This window comes from Pongo abelii, chromosome 1, assembly GCF_028885655.2.
Source record: "Pongo abelii isolate AG06213 chromosome 1, NHGRI_mPonAbe1-v2.0_pri, whole genome shotgun sequence".
Taxonomy (NCBI): domain Eukaryota; kingdom Metazoa; phylum Chordata; class Mammalia; order Primates; family Hominidae; genus Pongo; species Pongo abelii.
The window spans coordinates 87,358,742-87,377,499 of record NC_071985.2 but is presented as its reverse complement, the minus strand read 5'-3'; the positions used below and the strand labels follow the sequence as shown (position 1 = coordinate 87,377,499).

Here is an 18,758-nt window from a genome sequence, read left to right as displayed (position 1 = left end):
AAGAGGCTGGATAGAAAAGAGAAGTGGATTCCATATATTTGAAATATTATAACATGCACAATTAATCTATGATGACAGAGATCAGATCAGTGGTTGCCTGGGTTGAGAGGTATAGATAAAGACTGATTACAAAAAGGAATGAAGGAACTTTCCTGGGAGACAGAGGTGATGATTACTTGCTGCATACATTTGTCGAAGCCAACAACCTAAGGACTTAAACTGTGAATTTTAATGGATATAAATTATATCTCAGTAAAGCTGATTTTAAAAAAAACTTAATTTCATAGTAAAAGAAAGTCATTTTCAGACAAGTAAACAAAAAATAGAGTTTGTCTCCACTAAATAAAATGCTGCAGGATGTATTTGAAGCAGAAAGAAATGTTTCTAGATGTAGGACTAAGATACAAGAAGGAATGAAGGGCAAAGAAAGTGGTAAACATGTCGGTACATCTAAATGAAGATTGAATGTATAAAACTGGGACTTGGAAAATGATTAATTCAAAGTAACACAGCACAGAGCTTTCAAAAAATAAGAACAGTTAATTGTTCTGAGGTTCTTTTTTTACCCTGAGAAAGGTAAAGACATTAACGTTATACTTTCATAGATTAAGATTCATGTGGTCAATTGTGAATTTTAGCTCCAGATCAACTGCCAGAACAAATCAACAATCCCAAGAGGACCCACAGACCCTCTGGAGAAAGTGGACTGCTCCTGCAGGACCCGGGAGACACCCCAAATACTGTGAGTGTCCCAACTGTGGAAGTGGGAAAGGGAGACTCTCCTCTCCCAAACGCACACCCCCACTGGAGAAAGTGAAGGCCTCTTTGTGGGAGAAGTTACCTGGAGCTGAGTCAGTTTGGAGAGTCAAGTGAAATACAGGGGTGGTGGAGGCAGTGGAGAGGTCCTGGGGGCTCACTGCGTCTCCTAGCAGGCCATTCCTGCCTGGCACGCCATTCCTGCCTGGCACCATGGGATCCATCAGGAGGGTGGCCAGAGCAGCAGGGGATAGAACTCCATGGGGAGAGGGAAATGTCTAGCTGAACTTTTTAACAACTTGGATGGGGCGAGACGCCTCAGGGTCAGAACTCAGGGGAGGGCGCAAATCTGGTGTGCAGACTCCACAGGTAGGGGACGAACCAAGCCCTTTTCTTTAGCAGCCGGTAGCCCAGGGCAAGTTTTCAACCCTGTTACAGCCTCCACCTGGAAACAGACTTGGGGCTGTTGCGGTGGGGGGGCATGGTGGGAGGGAGACTAGCCCTTCATTTTGTATGGGAGCTGGGTGAGGCCTGTGACTGCTGGGTTTCTCCCCACTTCCCTGACAACCTGCGTGACTCAGCAGAGGCAGCCATAATCCTAGGTACACAACTCTATTGACCTGGGAATCTGACCCCCATCCTCCACAGCAGCCGCAGTGAGACCCACCTAAGCAGAGTCTGAGCTCAGACTTGCCTAGCCCCACCCCCACCTGATGGTCCTTGCCTACCCACACTGATAGCAGAAGAAAAAGGGCATATAATCTTGGGAGTTCTAGGGCTCCACCCACTGCCAGTTCCTCCTGATACTACCACAACTGATGCTTTCTGGAAAGCGCCACCTCGGGCAGGAGGCCAACCAGCACAAAAATAGAGCATTAAACAACCAAAACTAAGAACCCTCACTGGGTCCAGTGCACCCCACCACCTCCGCTGGAACAGGCACTGGTATTCATGGCTGAGAGACCCATAGACAGTTCACATCACAGGACACTCTGTAGACAACCCCCAGTATTAGCCCGGAGCCGGGTAGACTCGCTGGGTGGCTAGACCCAGAAGAGAGACAACAATCACTGCAGTTTGGCTCACAGGAAGTCACACCCATAGGAAAAGGGGGAGAGTACTACATCAAGGGAACAGCCCTTGAGACAAAATAATCTGAACAACAGGCTTCAACCCTAGACCTTCCCTCTGACAGACTACTGAAATGAGAAGGAACCAGAAAACCAACCCTGGTAATATGACAAAACAAGGCTCTTCAGCACTCCCCCAAGATCACACTAGTTCACCAGCAATGCATCCAAACCAAGAAGAAATCCGATTTACCTGAAAAAAAATTCAGGAGGTTAGTTATTAAGCTAATCAGGGAATGACCAGAGAAAGGTGAAGCCCAATGCAAGGAAATCCAAAAAATGATACAAGAAGTGAAGGAAGAAATATTTAAGGAAATAGCTAGCTTAAAGAAAAAACAATAAAAAATTCAGGGCACTTTGGACAAACTTTTAGAAATGTGAAATGCTCGGCAAAGTTTCAGCCATAGAATTGAACAAGTAGAAGAAAGAAATTCAGAGCTTGAAGACAAGGTCTTTGAATTAACCCAATCCAACAAAGACAAAGAAAAAAGACTAAGAAAATATAAACTAAGCCTCCAAGAAGTCTGGGATTATGTTAAATGACCAAACTTCAGAATAATCAGTGTTCTTGAGGAAGAAGAGAATCCTAAAAGCTTGGAAAACATATTTGGGAGAATAATTGAGGAAAACTCCCCTGGCCTTTCTAGAGACCTAGACATCCAAATATTAGAAGTACAAAGAACACCTGGAAAATTCATCACAAAAAGATCTTTGCCTAGGCACATTGTCATCAGGTTATCCAAAGTTAAGAGGAAGGAAAGAATCTTAAGAGCTGTGAGAGAGAAGCACCATCATTCTTCACAGAATTAGAAAAAACAATTCTAAAATTCATGTAGAACAACAACAAAAAACCCTGCATAGCCAAAGCAAGACTAAGCAAAAAGCACAAATCTGGAGGCATCGTACTACCTGATTTCAAACTATACTATAAAGCCATAGTCACCAAAACAGCATGGTACTGGTATAAAAATAGGCACATAGACCAATGGAACAGAATAGAGAACCCAGAAATAAACCCAAATACTTACAGCCAACTGATCTTTGACAAAGCAAATAAAAACACAAACTGGGAAAAGGACACCCTTTTCAACAAATGGTGCTAGGATAATTGGCTAACCACATGCAGGAGTATGAAACTGGATCCTCATCTCTCACCTTATACAAAAATCAACTCTAGATGGATTAAGGACTTAAACCTAAGGCCTGAAACTCTAAAAATTCTAGAAGATAACATTGGAAAAACCCTTCTATGCATTGGCTTAGGCAAGGATTTCATGACCAAGAACCCAAAAGCAAATGCAATAAAAACAAAGAGAAATATCTGGGACCCAATTAAACTAAAGAGCTTTTGCATGGCAAAAGGAACAGTCAGCAAACAGACAACCCACAGAATGGGAGAACATCTTTGAAATCTATACATCTGACAAAGGACTAATATCCAGAATCTACAACAAACTCAAGTCAGTAAGAAAAAACCAAACAAACCCATCAAAAATTGGGCTAAGGACATGAATAGACAATTCTCAAAAGAAGATATACAAATGGCCAGCAAACATATGAAAAAATGCTTAACACCACTAATGATCAGGGAAATGCAAATCAAAACCACAATGAGATGCCACCTTACTCCTACAAGAATGGCCATAATCAAAAAAAAAAAAAAAAAAAAAAAAGGTAGATGTTGGCGTGGATGTGGGAACACTTACTTCTACACTGCTGGTGGGAATGTAAACAAGTACAGCCACTAACAGCCACTATGGAAAACAGTGTGGAGATTCCTTAAAGAACTAAAAGCAGAACTACCATTTGATCTAGCAATCCCACTACTGGGTATCTACCCAGAGGAAAAGAAGTCATTATTCAAAAAAGATACTTGCACGCTCATGTTTATAGCAGCACAATTTACAATAGCAAAATCATGGAACCAACCCAAATGCCCATCAATCAATGATTGAAAAAAGAAATTGTGGTATGTATATACAATGGAATACTACACAGCCATAAAAAGGAATGAATTAACAGCATTTTCAGTGAGCTGGATGAGACTGGAGGCTATTATTCTAAGTGAAGTAACTCAGGAATGGAAAACCAAACATCATATGTTCTCACTGATGTGTGGGAGCTAAGCTATGAGGATGCAAAGGCATAAGAATGATACAGTGGACTTTGGGGACTTGGGGGGAAGAGTGAGAAGGGGCTGAGGGATCAAAGACAATAAATATGGTGCCGTGTATACTGCTGGGGTGATGAGTGCACCAAAATCTCACAAATCACCACTGAAGAACTTACTCATGTAACCAAATACCACTTGTACCCCAATAACTTATGGAAAAAAAAGACTCACATTGTCATTTCTGGGGTAACAGCTAAAAGGATTAAATAAAAGGATATGACTTACAAACTGGCAGGAGACAAACATTGAAATGATAAAAAAAATCTGAAAATGGAGAAAGATAAAACGGAAAGTACAAAATAAGACAGAAACTTAAGTCCAAATGTATCAGTAATTATGTATATAAATGACAAAATATACCAATTAGAAGTCAAGAATCGTCAGACTGAAATTTAAAAAAAGAAGCTCTACTTTATACCAAAATGGTTATGAATATAAAAGCAAATGAAAACAATGAAATCATAAGGCATTTCTCAGTTAAATCACAGTTACTGAGATGATTTAAAATATTTCATTATCACTCCCAAAACATGGACTTGAAATGTATAAAGTGAAAATTAAAATAACTCTAAGAAAAAAGTGACATCCAGAATCACATTGGAAAATGTTTCTTTACTTATTTACTTTTATGAATAATGGATAGATTAAATCAGAAATCAGTAAGTACATGGGATATTTAAACAATACATCTGATGTATGTTTAAAATCACCTGTGTCTATAAAAAATCAACATGTGTTTAAGGAAGGTCCCCAGAAGCTGTTACAAGAAACTTGTTTAAAATTTATTGACTTGAACTTATTCATGTGGCCACATCTAGCCGCAAAGGAGTCTGGGCAATGTTTTGTTTGTTTGTTTGTTTTTCCTGGGCAGCCATGTACCCATCTAAATATTTGGGGTTCCACTACTTTGAAAGATGGAGAAATTTATATTAGGAGTCAACCAGGACTCTCTGGCACAGATACTACTATAAAGATAGAGAGCTAAGATTAATTTGATGCTCAGCACCCTTAATATACAATAGGCTACAATTAAATGAAAATTAATTATTATAAATATAAGTGAAAATGCAAAGTTTAAAATGATGTGGCAGTACTACCTTAAAAGATGATTATACAAACAGTCAGAATATGCCAATGCTATTTTTTTAAAGATTATATTTGAAATGAATCAAATGCACTTGCATTCATACATTCTTGTAGAGGAATTCAAAATGCCCCTCCCGACTGTAAACTTGTTCAACCCTTGTGGAAGTCAGTGTGGCGATTCCTCAGGGATCTAGAACTAGAAATTCCATTCGACCCAGCCGTCCCATTACTGGGTATATACCCAAAGGACTATAAATCATGCTGCTATAAAGACACATGCACACGTATGTTTATTGCAGCATTATTCACAATAGCAAAGACTTGGAACCAACCCAAATGTCCAACAATGATAGACTGGATTAAGAAAATGTGGCACATATACACCATGGAATACTATGCAGCCATAAAAAATGATGAGTTCACGTCCTTTGTAGGGACATGGATGAAATTGGAAATCATCATTCTCAGTAAACTATCGCAAGAACAAAAAACCAAACACCGCATATTCTCACTCATAGGTGGGAATTGAACAATGAGAACACATGGACACAGGAAGGGGAACATCACACTCTGGGGACTGTTGTGGGGTGGGGGGAGGGGGGAGGGATAGCATTGGGAGATATACCTAATGCTAGATGACGAGTTGGTGGGTGCAGCGCACCAGCATGGCACATGTATACATATGTAACTTACCTGCACATTGCGCACATGTACCATAAAACCTAAAGTATAATAATAATAATAATAATAATAATAAAAGAAAAAAAAAAAAACAAAAAAAACCAAAATGCCCCTCCCTGCCTTATCTATTTATGAACACCAGTTCGAAGAAAATTGGCTCAGAGAATGATACCCACAAAAGATTTTTCAGGATCTGGCCCCTGCCTCATCTCTCACACTTTCCCACACCTCTTCCCTGCACTGTTTGCATTTCTCCAAAGACAATATGAATTCACAAAGCTCTAGGTCTTGTATATTTTTCTCTTCCTGGCTCCTTCTCCCTACATTGGCCTTTTGTTCCCATTGGAGAAACAGGAGTGTGCCAAGAGGGTATGTAGGCAACCTTATTTTTCCAGAGGTAATTAGGCATACTTTTCTCTCTTCCCCCTAATTCACACATGTAAAACATATAGTATTGACATTACTAATATCATCATCATTATTAAGTCTTTGAACTGTAACCAGTATTATGTTGCAATTTTTAAAAATATCAGTACCCTTGCACTGTTTGTCTATTTCCCCTAATGGTGTGCAAACTGCTTGATTGGAGGGACTTATTTTATTACCATTCTTGGTATCTTCAGCATACAGCACAATGCCTGGCTCACAAGAAGTGTTCAATACATTTATGTCGTGTGAAGTATTAATTAGAAAAAAATAGCAAGTTAAATAAGCTTCCTGAGGAACTTAAGTAACTCAACGTTTTAATTTTCCTAAGTAAACACTGAAGTGCTCTTTAATGCTTCTCTTATCAAACTGAAAAGATGAGAGTGTTTTAAAAATAATGCCAAATGCCTTACTAATATTTTGAGTTGGGAAAACCATAGTCGACACGGTGTACCATGCTTGTTGAGGTCATCTCACATTCATTGTAGGTTGATTCATTTCCATCCTTTCATACTCCCTCAACTGACTCATTTTTGATTTAAAGCCGAGCTTTTTGCCCTTTGTCTTCCTATTTTGTATTGAAATAAACACTTTGTGAGCTTGTCAGTTTCCTAAAAACCAGCAGCCTTCACAAGAAAAGGGCAATGAGGTGCTAAGGATGCTTCGTTTCTAGCAGGGATGGTTTGTGCCAGGAAAGAAAGCTGGACGGACCTCTTTATTTCTAGTTATAAGGCTTCAGCCTTCTGTCACACAGTGTTCAGATAACAGCAGTGGCCACCCTTACGGAGGAAAAAGTACACAGAGTTATTTTGTGTACTTACCGAGGAAAAAGTACACAGAGTTATTGTGTGAACTAACACACTCCTAATCTCTCCATCTGTTTAATGGGTAACTTTATACAATAGTGGATCTCCATAGAGACATAGTCCTGCAATATTCACGCCACCTGGCAAACTAAACATCTACTTCTTTTCCCCTACTCTGAAGACTGAATAGAGACTGCATTAATTTGCTATGGCTTCCATAACAAAGTACCACAAACTAGGTGGCTTAAAACAATATAAATTTATTTTCTTACAGTTCTGGAGGCCAGGAATCTGAAATCAAGATGTTAGCAGGGCTGTGCTCCCTCTGGAGGCTCTAGAGGCAGATCTCTCCTTGCGTCTTCCAGCTTCTGGTAGCTCTAGATATTCCTTGGCTGTGGCAGCATAATTCCAGTTTCTGCCTCTATCTTCTCGTGGCCATCTTCCCTCTATGTCTGTTGCTGTGTTTCTTCTCCTTTTATAGGGACACCAATCACATTGGATTAGGGTCTACCCTAATTCAGTATGAACTCATCTTAACTTGATTACATCTGCAAAAACCATATTTCTTTTTTTTTTTGACCCAAACATTCTTTAATACTATTCCCATTCACAAATAAATGAATTTATTTGCCAGAGAAACTGAATTTCAAGTGCACAAACCAAGTCAGCCTTTATACCACTCTGAGTTCCTGAGTTATTATATAAATTAACAGAAGTTAGGTGCTATTTTTAACATAAGCCTTCCATTAAAAAACCATATTTCTTAATAAGGTCACATTCACGGCACCAGAGATCAGGACTTTAACATATCTTTTTGGGGGCCACAGTTCAACTCATAACAGCAACTTTGTAAGAAGTCCTGTGAAGCCCTTCACTTTTAGGTCAGTGTTATCCACTTTTTATTTCCAATATTCACAAATATATAATTTATAGATTTTTACGTTAAAGATTGTTGTTATCTTAATCTTTACTGTATTCACTACTAGGAGTCATGCTATTTTAACATGTCTTATTAATCTATTGTTATAAAATTTCCAGCAATATGACATGTGTCTTAACGTACCATCTTCACCATTTGATTAACTTATTTCTGTTGCTGATACCCTCATTATTCCATATCCTTGGGCTTGTCATCATCACTGATCCCTCTGTTTCCCTTGATACTTGTATCCATTACTAAGCCATCTTAACTGCCTCATTACAGTATCCTCTGCTTCCATTTCTTCCTTAATATCAATGCCATCCTCCTTTTAATTCCTTATGTCTAAACCATGATAATGGACTCCTAATTGATTTCTCTACTTTGGTCCCTTCTCACAGTACCAGATTAATCTTCATGTCATTCCATTGATTAAAACCTTCCAATAGTATGCCTTTGCTTGAGAAATAAAATTCTTTAGCCTTAGAATTAGATGTTTGATATGGAAATGCACCTCTAATTATGGCAGGGGTGACAAAAGGATTCAGATTCCAGATTCTTTATAAGTATTGTGTAATGAAAAATTATATTGACATCAGTGAATACCATGCCCTCCAATATCCCCATCTCAAAGAAAAGTTAAATTTTGTCACCATCTACTATCAAAGGCAGAAAATAGAAATCATTATAACTTAGAAATAAATTTAATAAATACTGATATAAAAGATTTTTTATTCATAGTCATGTTTAATATTTGGTGAGTATGAAATTGAGATTTGTTTATTGCAAGAAATCTGGAAAATAAAGTTTAGGAAAAATAGTCCAAAAAATCATTGTAATCTCATCAACCTATTATCATTTTGAAGTACTTCTGCCTGCTCTTGAAGGAGAAAAAACTTGCTAATGAAATGCTTCTGTTTTGGCCACTGGGTACCTCCCTTTTTTATTATCCCTAACCCATTTGTCTCAGCCTATTTTTTTTTTTTTTTAACTGAGCCAGCCCATGCTCATTCTATGCCCAATATTTTTTACAAATCCTCTTCTTATGCTTGGGAGCTGGGTTTTAGAGGCTTCCTCTTCCCAAACCCATCTTTAGAAGAATTGGGGTCTTAGAAAATTTCCAAAGCATCCCGAGTTTTACTGCAGCACCTGATAAAGAGAAAGAAAGTGGGGAGGATACCAACCAGCAGCACCTGTGAACCTTACAGAAGCGATCTTCTGGGAATGGAGTGCAACAGCATCAGAGAGGAGGGTCATGCCCACTCCCCAGCAAAACCCACAGGTCTCCCCAGAAAGCCTGACCTTCTTTCTTGCTTCAAGGGAGCCAAGACCAACTTTGAACTCAACTACCCTGAGTAGAGAATCTGATGTCACCACCCTACGTTTTATGATCTTATCTGATGCAGTCCCTGAAATTGACAAATTAAAGATTCCCTTAGCTTCAAACTTCATTGAGTCTTCCCTCCATTAAAGAAGAGAAGCCTGGGAATGGCTCAGAAATGCAAACAGCTGAATTTGAAGCTCTTAAAGGATAGAAGCAACCGGGGCAGAGCACCTGTGAGTGTTCCCCCACACCACATCCTGCAGATGAATTTACTGGTTTTGTGCTCTTCACTGCTGTGTCTCTCCCCTTACTTCCATCCGATTCTCATTCGCTCCATCTTTTGCACGGGGAATGCAGTTCAGGTGCTATGGACTAAATGTTTGTGTCTTCCCAAAATTCGTATGTTGAAACCTAATCCCCAATGTGATGGTATTTAGAGGTGGACCCTTTGGAAGGTGATTAGGTCATGAGGGTGGAGCTCTCTCTCATGAGTGAGATTAGTGTCTTAGAAGGCAGGCCCCAGAGAGCTCCCTCCTCCCTTCTGTCATGTGAGGACACACAGGAAAATGGCCATCTGTGAACCAGGAAACACTCATCAGACACCAAAAACTGTTAGCACCTTGGTCTTGGACTTTCCAGCCTACAGAACTGTGAGGAATGTTTCTTTTGTTTCTAAACTGCCTAGTTTATGGTATCTTGTTATAGCAGCCTGGATGGACTAAGGCATGCAACTACACCTACTGGGTTATTTCTCAAAGATGTTCCTGGGAAGAAACCTGAGCCCTTTAAGATTGTACATCTTTTGCCTTCACATCTGTTAATTTCTAAAGAAGTTCTAGAGCCAGGGATTCCGCTCCAGCGCTTGGTCATCCGTTCTGGAATTCTGGCACTGCCATGGTTGGGACCATTTGTAATTAAAGAAAAGAAGCAGCCAAATTTACTTTAAACGCAATAAAGTCAGAATAGTTATTTTGTGAGTGGAATTAAAGGCAGGTTTTTTTTTACAAGGAATATGCAAGTTAGTCGGTATGGTCAATGGGAGAAAATTTCTGATTGAGCAAAATGTGTTACCATTTTAAGTAAATTAGGAAGCAATATGATGGAGAGAGTGTGTTAAAGTGGAAACACCTACAGCCCATACCACATCATTACACTCCCCTTTACAACACCTACACACCCTCAGCCATCGTCCACTTCCTCTCCTCATACCTAGGACCAATGCACATCATTTCCTGACTCTAAATTCAGAAAATGCTGGGCCAAGGAAAATTCTTTGGAAATTCAATGGATGCTTGAGATGGCAGAATTGTTGAGACTCAACAAGGGTTTTGGGGCCAGGATTTGTTATTCCCTGAAGCATAGGCCATAAAGATGGGGAGGGTCCAAGAGAGGATGGAGAACTGCAGAGAGGAGGATCAAGGACAGGAAGACAGTGAGGGAATGAGAGGGCTTCCACTTTGAAACACCTGAATCTTTAGGCCACTTGTATAGTCAAAGGAGATCTTACTGTCACTTAACATCATGGTAATGATACCATCCAGTCTCATGATTCTATTTTGCCTAGCACAGTTTTTTAAATCATTCAATAGAGACTATTAAACCTATGTTGGAATTCAGTTGCATGGACTAGGGAAATAACCATAGGCTTGAAATTAGGCTATGGCCAGAATTTCAGTTGGATACTTCTAGTTAAAGTGATTCTTCAGGCCTTGTGAAAACTTGTTGTAGTTTCTGAGTCTGACATGGGGTGGCGCTCCTAAACCACTCTCTGTGCGCTAAAACCTTAGAGCAGGAACTCAGGACATTGGAAATGTCTGGGCCCTGGGCATGAACCTCAGTGGGGTAAGTCAGAGGAGAGCATGAGCTCCTGTTTGGCCCAACAAGTAAGACCTCTCTCCTTTCCTTCACCTTTCTTTTACATGTAACATTTGCTTCTCCTAATGCCCACAACATGCTGTTTCATTAAAGGGGGTTTTCATTTTTCTTAAGATGACTTAGCTGAAGTTATTTTTTGCATGATAGAAGTTAGGAAACATTAAAAAAAACTTTTTAAAAGGGCAAAATCATGCCATGGGTTTGAATTCTCTCTTCTTGGTTGCTAAAATGAAATGAAGACTACTTTTCTGTGTCGGTCAAAAAATTGTTTCTAGAGGGTTCTGCCTACAGGTTCATGTCAACTCTTCATGCTGAACTCTAGAAGCCATTTTGACGTTAAATTCATAAAATGTGATAATAGAGGGAAAGGACTTTTTTAAAGCCATAGAATGCCAAAGAAATGTGACTTGTGATGACCGTCATTATAACATTTACCTGGGCATGGGATTTGAGTTCTTTTAACTTGCTAAGGGTTTCCTTACTATCACTTCACGCATTTTGGTCATCAATTCCCTCTTGAAAATGCTTGTTTTCCACTTCCTAATTTGCTGGTGTTTATCCTTAATGGAGAGAATGAAGGTGAACAAGAGCTGAGTTGTTCTTCCTTCTCTCTGTTATCTGTCAAGATGATGTCCCTGCCTAAGCCGCGGAACTATCCTTTCTGTCTATCTGAATATTGGACCATAGCCTCTTCCCACTGAGAGAAAGAACCTCTGTGGCTCTCTTCAGTGTTTTCCTTCTGCCACATCTGGCTCCAGACTTTGGCCTTACTAATACCTGTCCTCACAGCCTAGGCCACATTAGATGTGACTGAGCTTCTTTTGTTTTTTGCTACTTATAACTGGAGCTCACTTCGGAGCACCGCATGCATCCACTTTGGTTTGTTTTGTGCTGACCTACTTTCTTCGTTATTTTTCTATTATTTTGAAGGACTTCCTTCTCTCTTTAGACATGTCTCTAAGTTAAATATTGCTCTTTTCTGGACTTAAACCAGCCTTCCTAAAGACCCAGCTGACCACACAGAATCACCTTCTTTTGTGTTAATAAACTCCTAGACAACAATTTTTTTCCTACATTTCTCTCTCTCTCTCGGATCAATATTTGTATTTAATTCTACTTCTACAATTAGTTCTTTTTCTTTAAGTCCTCACCTGTTAGTTTACAGTAGCAATTTTCCTTCATATTTCTGAGAGCCAAACTTGTGAGCCAGGAGAAAAATATATGATTTTAAATGTAAAGACTTACTAATTCAAGTAAAGCTCCTAGCACACAGTTATCATTCATGAAATGAAAAGTATTAGTTGAAGTTTTTCAATAAATTTAATTCAATACACTTTCAAATACACCTGCTTAATGCCAAACTCTGTACTGAAGGTGGCAAAAATGAATAAGCTATGATCCTGTTCCTTGAGAAGCTCAAATATAAGGAAAGGAGACAGGCATCTAAATTAACAACTAAAAAACAATGTGATCCTTCTAATTAGGAATTTTTAGGAAGAATGGCAATAACAAGATGAGAGAAGACTCAAAAAGGTCTTTGTGGAATAATGACGGGTGTCCCTTCTCTGTTTAATATGGACTAGACACTGTTTTAAACCCTTTACATATATTGTCTCTTAAAACAACTTTACGAAGTAACTACTATATCATCCTCCTCCTCATGCTAAAGGAAAGGCACATAGGGAGGTTAAGATTTGAACCCAGACAGTCCAGCATTCAGAGATTGTGTTGTTGACCACTCTTCTGCTTCCAGCAGAGTTGATGAGGAGGGATAGAGCAGGAAGGGCATTCCAGGCAGGGGGATGGGGCTGTGCTAGTCATGGAAGCAAAAAACATGTGAAGGCTTCAATAAAGCCTGGTGAAGTGCAGCAGGGCACTCAGCCCGTCAGGACAGGAATGAGGGGACATTCTGGACTTCTCAGGGCTTTTGTTGCCTTAAACCTTTATTTTGAACATCAGAGCTGGCACACTGAGGGGAGACCCTGGCTCCTCATTGGAAAGGGATGTGCATGTGGACGCTGCGCCATCCAGAGCAGCGGACGGTGAGATTTGCTCCTATGCGTTCCATCCTCTGAGTGCCCAACAGCTCCTATGTGGCTGCATCTGGCCTTTCACAGGATCACAGAAGAACAGTGGAAGTGAGAATGGTGTTTTCTCACAGCACTTGCCCACTCCTGGGCCTAGCCCCGAGGGCCCCAGTGGCCTCCACATCAGCCTCCTATCCCTGTGATCTAAGGCCTGGGCTCTCTGTGGACCTGACTACCACTAGTGCAGGCAGCTGTTTGCTTGACAGTCCTAGATGTTCTGAGGTCCCTCACCTCCTCTTGCTTTAAACAAAGCCCCATTTCTTACAGTATTCCTAAGAGAATGATTCCAGGGGTGTATCTGTGTGTACTTGCTCCTCACAGGTAAGCAAGGGAAGATAACAGAGCAGGGCGTGGGGTGAAAGGAAAGAGCTTCTTCACCTTGTCCAGAACCTCATTCTGCCTGCAGCCTGTGTGCCTGTGTCCATGTCCCTGGAGATTTCGCCTCCCTTTGTTCCCATGGGAGAGGTGTTTCTGTACCAAGCAGATGCTTCCTAAGTGTGTGATTTCAAGCCTGAGACAGCCAGGCTGAGAGAGGCTGGCATTTATAACTAGATTCAGCTGCCTGTTATGGCTATAATGGGCTTTCAGAGACCAGATGGCGGCCCCTATGGCCAACCTGCATCTGGCTGAGAATGCAGGGAGGCACGTAGCTGGCTGGGGTGCAGGAGATGTCCCTTTGGGGAAAGTGACGACAACAGGAATTTAAAGGAGTGTGTATGCCACATTCTGCATGTGTCTGAGATACTCTTCTCCACTCCTGGCACGCTGCCTTCCTCCTCCCATCTTCCCCCTGACCCCAGTGCACAAAGACCAAAGCTCAAACCAAATATCTGACTCCAGTGCCTCTGATTTCTGTTTCCCTGTCTGTGATGGCAGAATACAGGGCTTTTCTTAGAGAACACTTGCAAAACTTCCAATTAAACTTAGTCAACATATGTGCTCTAAGTCTGACAATCAGTGTACTCACAGGGATGGCCTTTGGTCCAACAAACAATCTAAAACACCAGATCCACTTCCCATTGTCCACGGAGATACTGAGAATATCTTGGAAATCATCGAGCCACATGCAGTCAGAGGCATGCAGGTATCCTATATAATCTGACATGTGGAAATCAGGTTTGGAATGTATTTTCAGGAATGTACCTATTGTGAGGAGCCACAGATTTTCAGAGTAGTGAGATACTTTGGCATTCCTATCCTGTTGACCCCGTTTTCTGGGAGAGGAACTGAGATGCAGATGTATAAAATGACCTGCCCACAGTGACTCAGTTGAAATCAGAGCTAGGATCAAAATCCAGATTTCCAGCTCATCACTTGGTATTTTTTTTTTTTTTACCCAAAGCACACCTAAACTTACACTTTCCCCTCCAGCTGCTATGATAGGCAGGCTATGGCAGACGGACTACAGTCACTGGGAGAGAATAATATACTATTAAAACCAGGAATACTTTTGAACATACATTCATTCAACAAACCAGTATTGAATACTTGTTACATGCAATCCATGGCCGCCCGGTCTGCCTGGGCTTTGCAACTTGGTTCTCTGTGGTCTCTCTTGTCCTGGAGAAAGCCAAGCCTAGTTTCAAACAGAATCAGTACCAGAGACATTGTACTGCAGACATCTATGTCTTGTTGTCATACATTGTTTGGATTTGGCCTCCGTCTATGTTTCTGACCCCTGTTATTGTCTATTGATGCCTATCCTCCTATTTATTACATAGATTTTCTATAATTTAACACACACCCTAGAACCCTGGTTGGTATTCCTGATGGTTGCCTTCCCATTTCCTGCATTCTTGGATGCTGCTTGCTTGCTCTGCCATTTCTGTTCTGTCTTTCATTTTCTGGATAGGCATCCTGCTTCCCATCCAACCCAACACTAATTAACTACCTGTTCCTCCCATGACCCTTTACTTCACAGATACATACCTGCCATATTTTCCTGGGCTCACCTAACTCTCAGGCCTGACATCTCAGAGTTTTGCATTTTGTTGCCACCCAATGCAAAATAGTACATCATTTTCTTGAGCTCAAGGAATATAAACCATGACCTGGATTGTCTCTGACTAAAACAGAACAGAGGGTTGTGCTTAGAAATAGGCAACCAAAAATCATTTTGAGGCTGACCTACTTGGAAGCTGAAATTAAATGGCTGAGAAAGGTTTTGATTTCAAAACAATGATACAGGTTGATTGAAGAGGAGAATTAAATGTTTGAGAGAAAGTTACTGTATCACACCAAATATTGCTCCAAATATCACTTTTAAAACGAATGGTTAAAAACTAGTAGTATTTGCTGATGTTTACTTGGTTCGATAAAGTTTTTTTTCTTTTTTTTTAAAGAGTAGCAAATTCGTGGTAAAATATCTGCTGGACTTGAGCACAGGGTCCTCCACATATTCAGTACATGAGAATAGGTTATTTAACATGTGGCTCTCACCTGTAGTAGTCTATCCATAAAAATTTTTGTGCCTACTTTTGACAGGTGAATAACTCCTTGAAAATTTGCTCTTCGAAATGGAAGTGGCTGCAAATGCTAGGTCCAATGAATGATGAGAGGCCTGTGAGGGAATCTATTCTGAACTCAGCCCAGTGGTTCCCAAACTTGGCTGCACATTAGAATCACCTAGAGATCTTATTAAAATCCTGATGCCAAAGTCATACTCCATACTAACTACAGCAGAATGTCCCTGGGGTGGGGGCCAGGCATCAGTATTTTGAAAAACACCTTAAGTATGTTAATACTTAATCATAATACCTGTAGGGGCTGTTTAGGCACAGATTACGGGGTCTCATCTCCAGAGTTTTTAATTCAGTAGGTCTGGAGTGGGGCCCAGAAAATTGCATTTCTAACAAGCTCTCAGATGATACTGATGCTGGTCTGGGGCCTCTACTTTGAAGATCACTGGGCACCTTGTATATCCAAAGCAATGGCCCTTATCATGTATGACATTATAGTTATCAGAAAGTTAACAAATGAACTCTGCCCAGAATTTACATCTATCTTTATAATATTTAGACGCTGAATCTCTTTTTCTATAAAAAATGAGTGGTCATACATCTTACCTGTTTTGTCTCTGTGAGGCAGTAATCAATATACATGCTCCTTAAAGGAAAACTTAGAATTGAGCTTTCTCGTCTTGTGTGCATTTTCCCCTAGAGGCAAGAGATCTGTCATGCACTAGTATCAAAGACTGGTGTTTCTAACAACCAGTTTATTGCTCCTTAGGTAACAATGATGCATTTGTGCTGAGGAAAAATATTTGTATTTTCTAAAACTAATATCTTATGTTTTCAAGCATCTTGATAGAGCTCATGTTTTGGAGAGTTTATGGCTGGGTTATCCCTTGCTGGGAATTGTTTTCCTCTCCTCAGAGTCATGGGAGTTGGGGAGGGAGACATCCATCAGGTCCAGGGAAAGTTTATCCATAGCTATTGCAATCTGAGCCCTGGAGATGCAGGGAAGGGTTCCAGCTTAACTGGACTTTGATCTTTTCCTTTTTCTATTTTCGTATTACTTGTAAACAGACTAGATCAGAATGATGGTATCCATCCTTCAATCACAGCCCATGGGTGATAAGAACAATACAGCCTGGAATTTATGGAGTAGGTCTGTGTTTTTTCTTTGACAGGCCAGAGCTACATCCTACTGGGCTGTTATCCATCAAGGGTTCAAACCAGGAGAGTTTCTGAAACCAAGCAGCAGCTTGGCCAACCTGACCATTTTGATCAATGCAGCCTCTACTGATAGGGATTTGTAGAGATTAGGGGCTGGTGGGTCTCTTTCATGTTTTAAACGGTGCATCATTATTTTGTTTAACCTTCTCTAACCTTATTATTCAGGCCCCAGGGAAAAGAGAGTAGGAAAGTAAGTAGTTGAGGGAGAATGCTGAGCTCTCTGGTCCCTGCTCTGCCTCAGTTAATCCTGATAGGTTTGTCAGCATGTTCTTGCTTTTATCCAGCTAGAAGGAAAGCAGGGGTCTATAAGAGTCACCAATATGGGGAACCATATGGGGGTTCTTGATAAAGTAGGAAAGGAGGCTCACTAGTGTAGATTTTACTCAGAGATTCATGAGGGCTCTGTGGTAAGATCTTATCCCGGCATTCAAAATCATGGACAAACAACGAAGTCCAATTATGCTAGAGGGGCTGGTGGCCTGACCTGACTCAGTGCAGTCACAGGAAGTGGCACGTTTTCATTTCACAAATAATTATTGACCACCTACTCTGTGTCTGGCACCATGCTCAGCCACAATATTACAAACATAAACTCTGTGTGGTGCCTCACCTTGTGAGGCTCATAGCCTTCAATTATTTGCTGCGTTTAGCTCTGTGCTCAAAAACACTCTCAGAAAAATTCTCTAAAACTAGTAGAGGAGATTTGTGTTTGGGAAAAAAAGCCCACATTATTTCGCATTATTTACCACATTGTCATGGCTGGTCTATTCCTTCTTTCCTTTCATGAGCATTCATTCTGCATCGAATACATTTCAACACTGTGCTAGGTCCTACAGATGAACCAGATGCATTTCCTGCTATTGAGAGGTATACCGTTTGACCCATAGGTGAAGCTTACAACCACAAGCTCTTTACGACTATTAGGACTTTACTGTTTTATAGGTGGAATTTGCGACCTTTCTTTTTGGAGTAGGGCCACTGTCTAAAGGGAAGAGGAAGCATTTAGGTCTATTTTAACCAGGGTTAACTCTTCTGTTCCTACTAGCAGCATCCCCACTCGTTTAGCCAATACCTTGCTGCTTGAGCCACACAGCTGGTTCATTAGAAAATAGAAAGGTGGCCAAAAGCTACAGAAAAATTAGGCAGTGAAGGCAGCCGCTGTACCTCATCCAAACCCCCCAATACAATTATGCAAAAGGAATAACATGTAGACACTGAAATTGTGACATTAAAGACCATTTGAAGCATCATGAGGAATTGTTTTTATCTCTGGATAATCAATAATAATGTTTAGTTCTTGGAATGGGTGGGGATAAGTGAAATGAAATAGTTTAGTTTGAGTCACAGTTCTTTTAGAAAAGCATACAATTCCTTAGAAAGCTCTCTATGTGTCCCACCCTGTCAGGGATGACTGTTCAGTGACAGTTTTACATAGAGATGCCGTGTGTGAACAGATACAACAGGAACCTAAACACACTGGGGAATCAGCTGCAATGAGATATTGTCTTGAGTCATATTTATTTTCTGGAAAATGATGTGGTGCTTAGATGGCTACTCAGCCTGTCTCCTAGACATGATGGCCAAAGACGGTTCTTAAAGGCTGGCTTTGGTTGTACTTACTTCTTTGTGTTTAGAAAACTATTTCCCTGCTCAAAAATTTGTAAACCTCTGTGTAGCTTATTAAATTAATAGGAGTCTTAACCTGGTATTCTTTTATTATTTTATTTTATTTTATTTTTTTGAGATGGAGTTTTGCTCTTTCACCAGGTGTTGGAGTAAAGGAGTGAAGTGGCGTGATCTCAGCACACTGCAACCTCC

At 40.4% G+C, this 18,758-nt stretch overlaps 1 long non-coding RNA gene across 2 annotated transcripts in view; it reads left to right on the top strand.

The window, feature by feature from the left end:
* LOC129049014 (uncharacterized) overlaps positions 1–18,758 on the top strand; it is an 80,021-nt gene that overhangs the window by 11,855 nt on the left and 49,408 nt on the right. For both annotated transcript variants that reach the window (XR_010141298.1, XR_008511729.2), the window contains exon 2: positions 639–742. This is a non-coding gene — a long non-coding RNA (uncharacterized LOC129049014). The remainder of the gene's footprint in view (positions 1–638; positions 743–18,758) is intronic.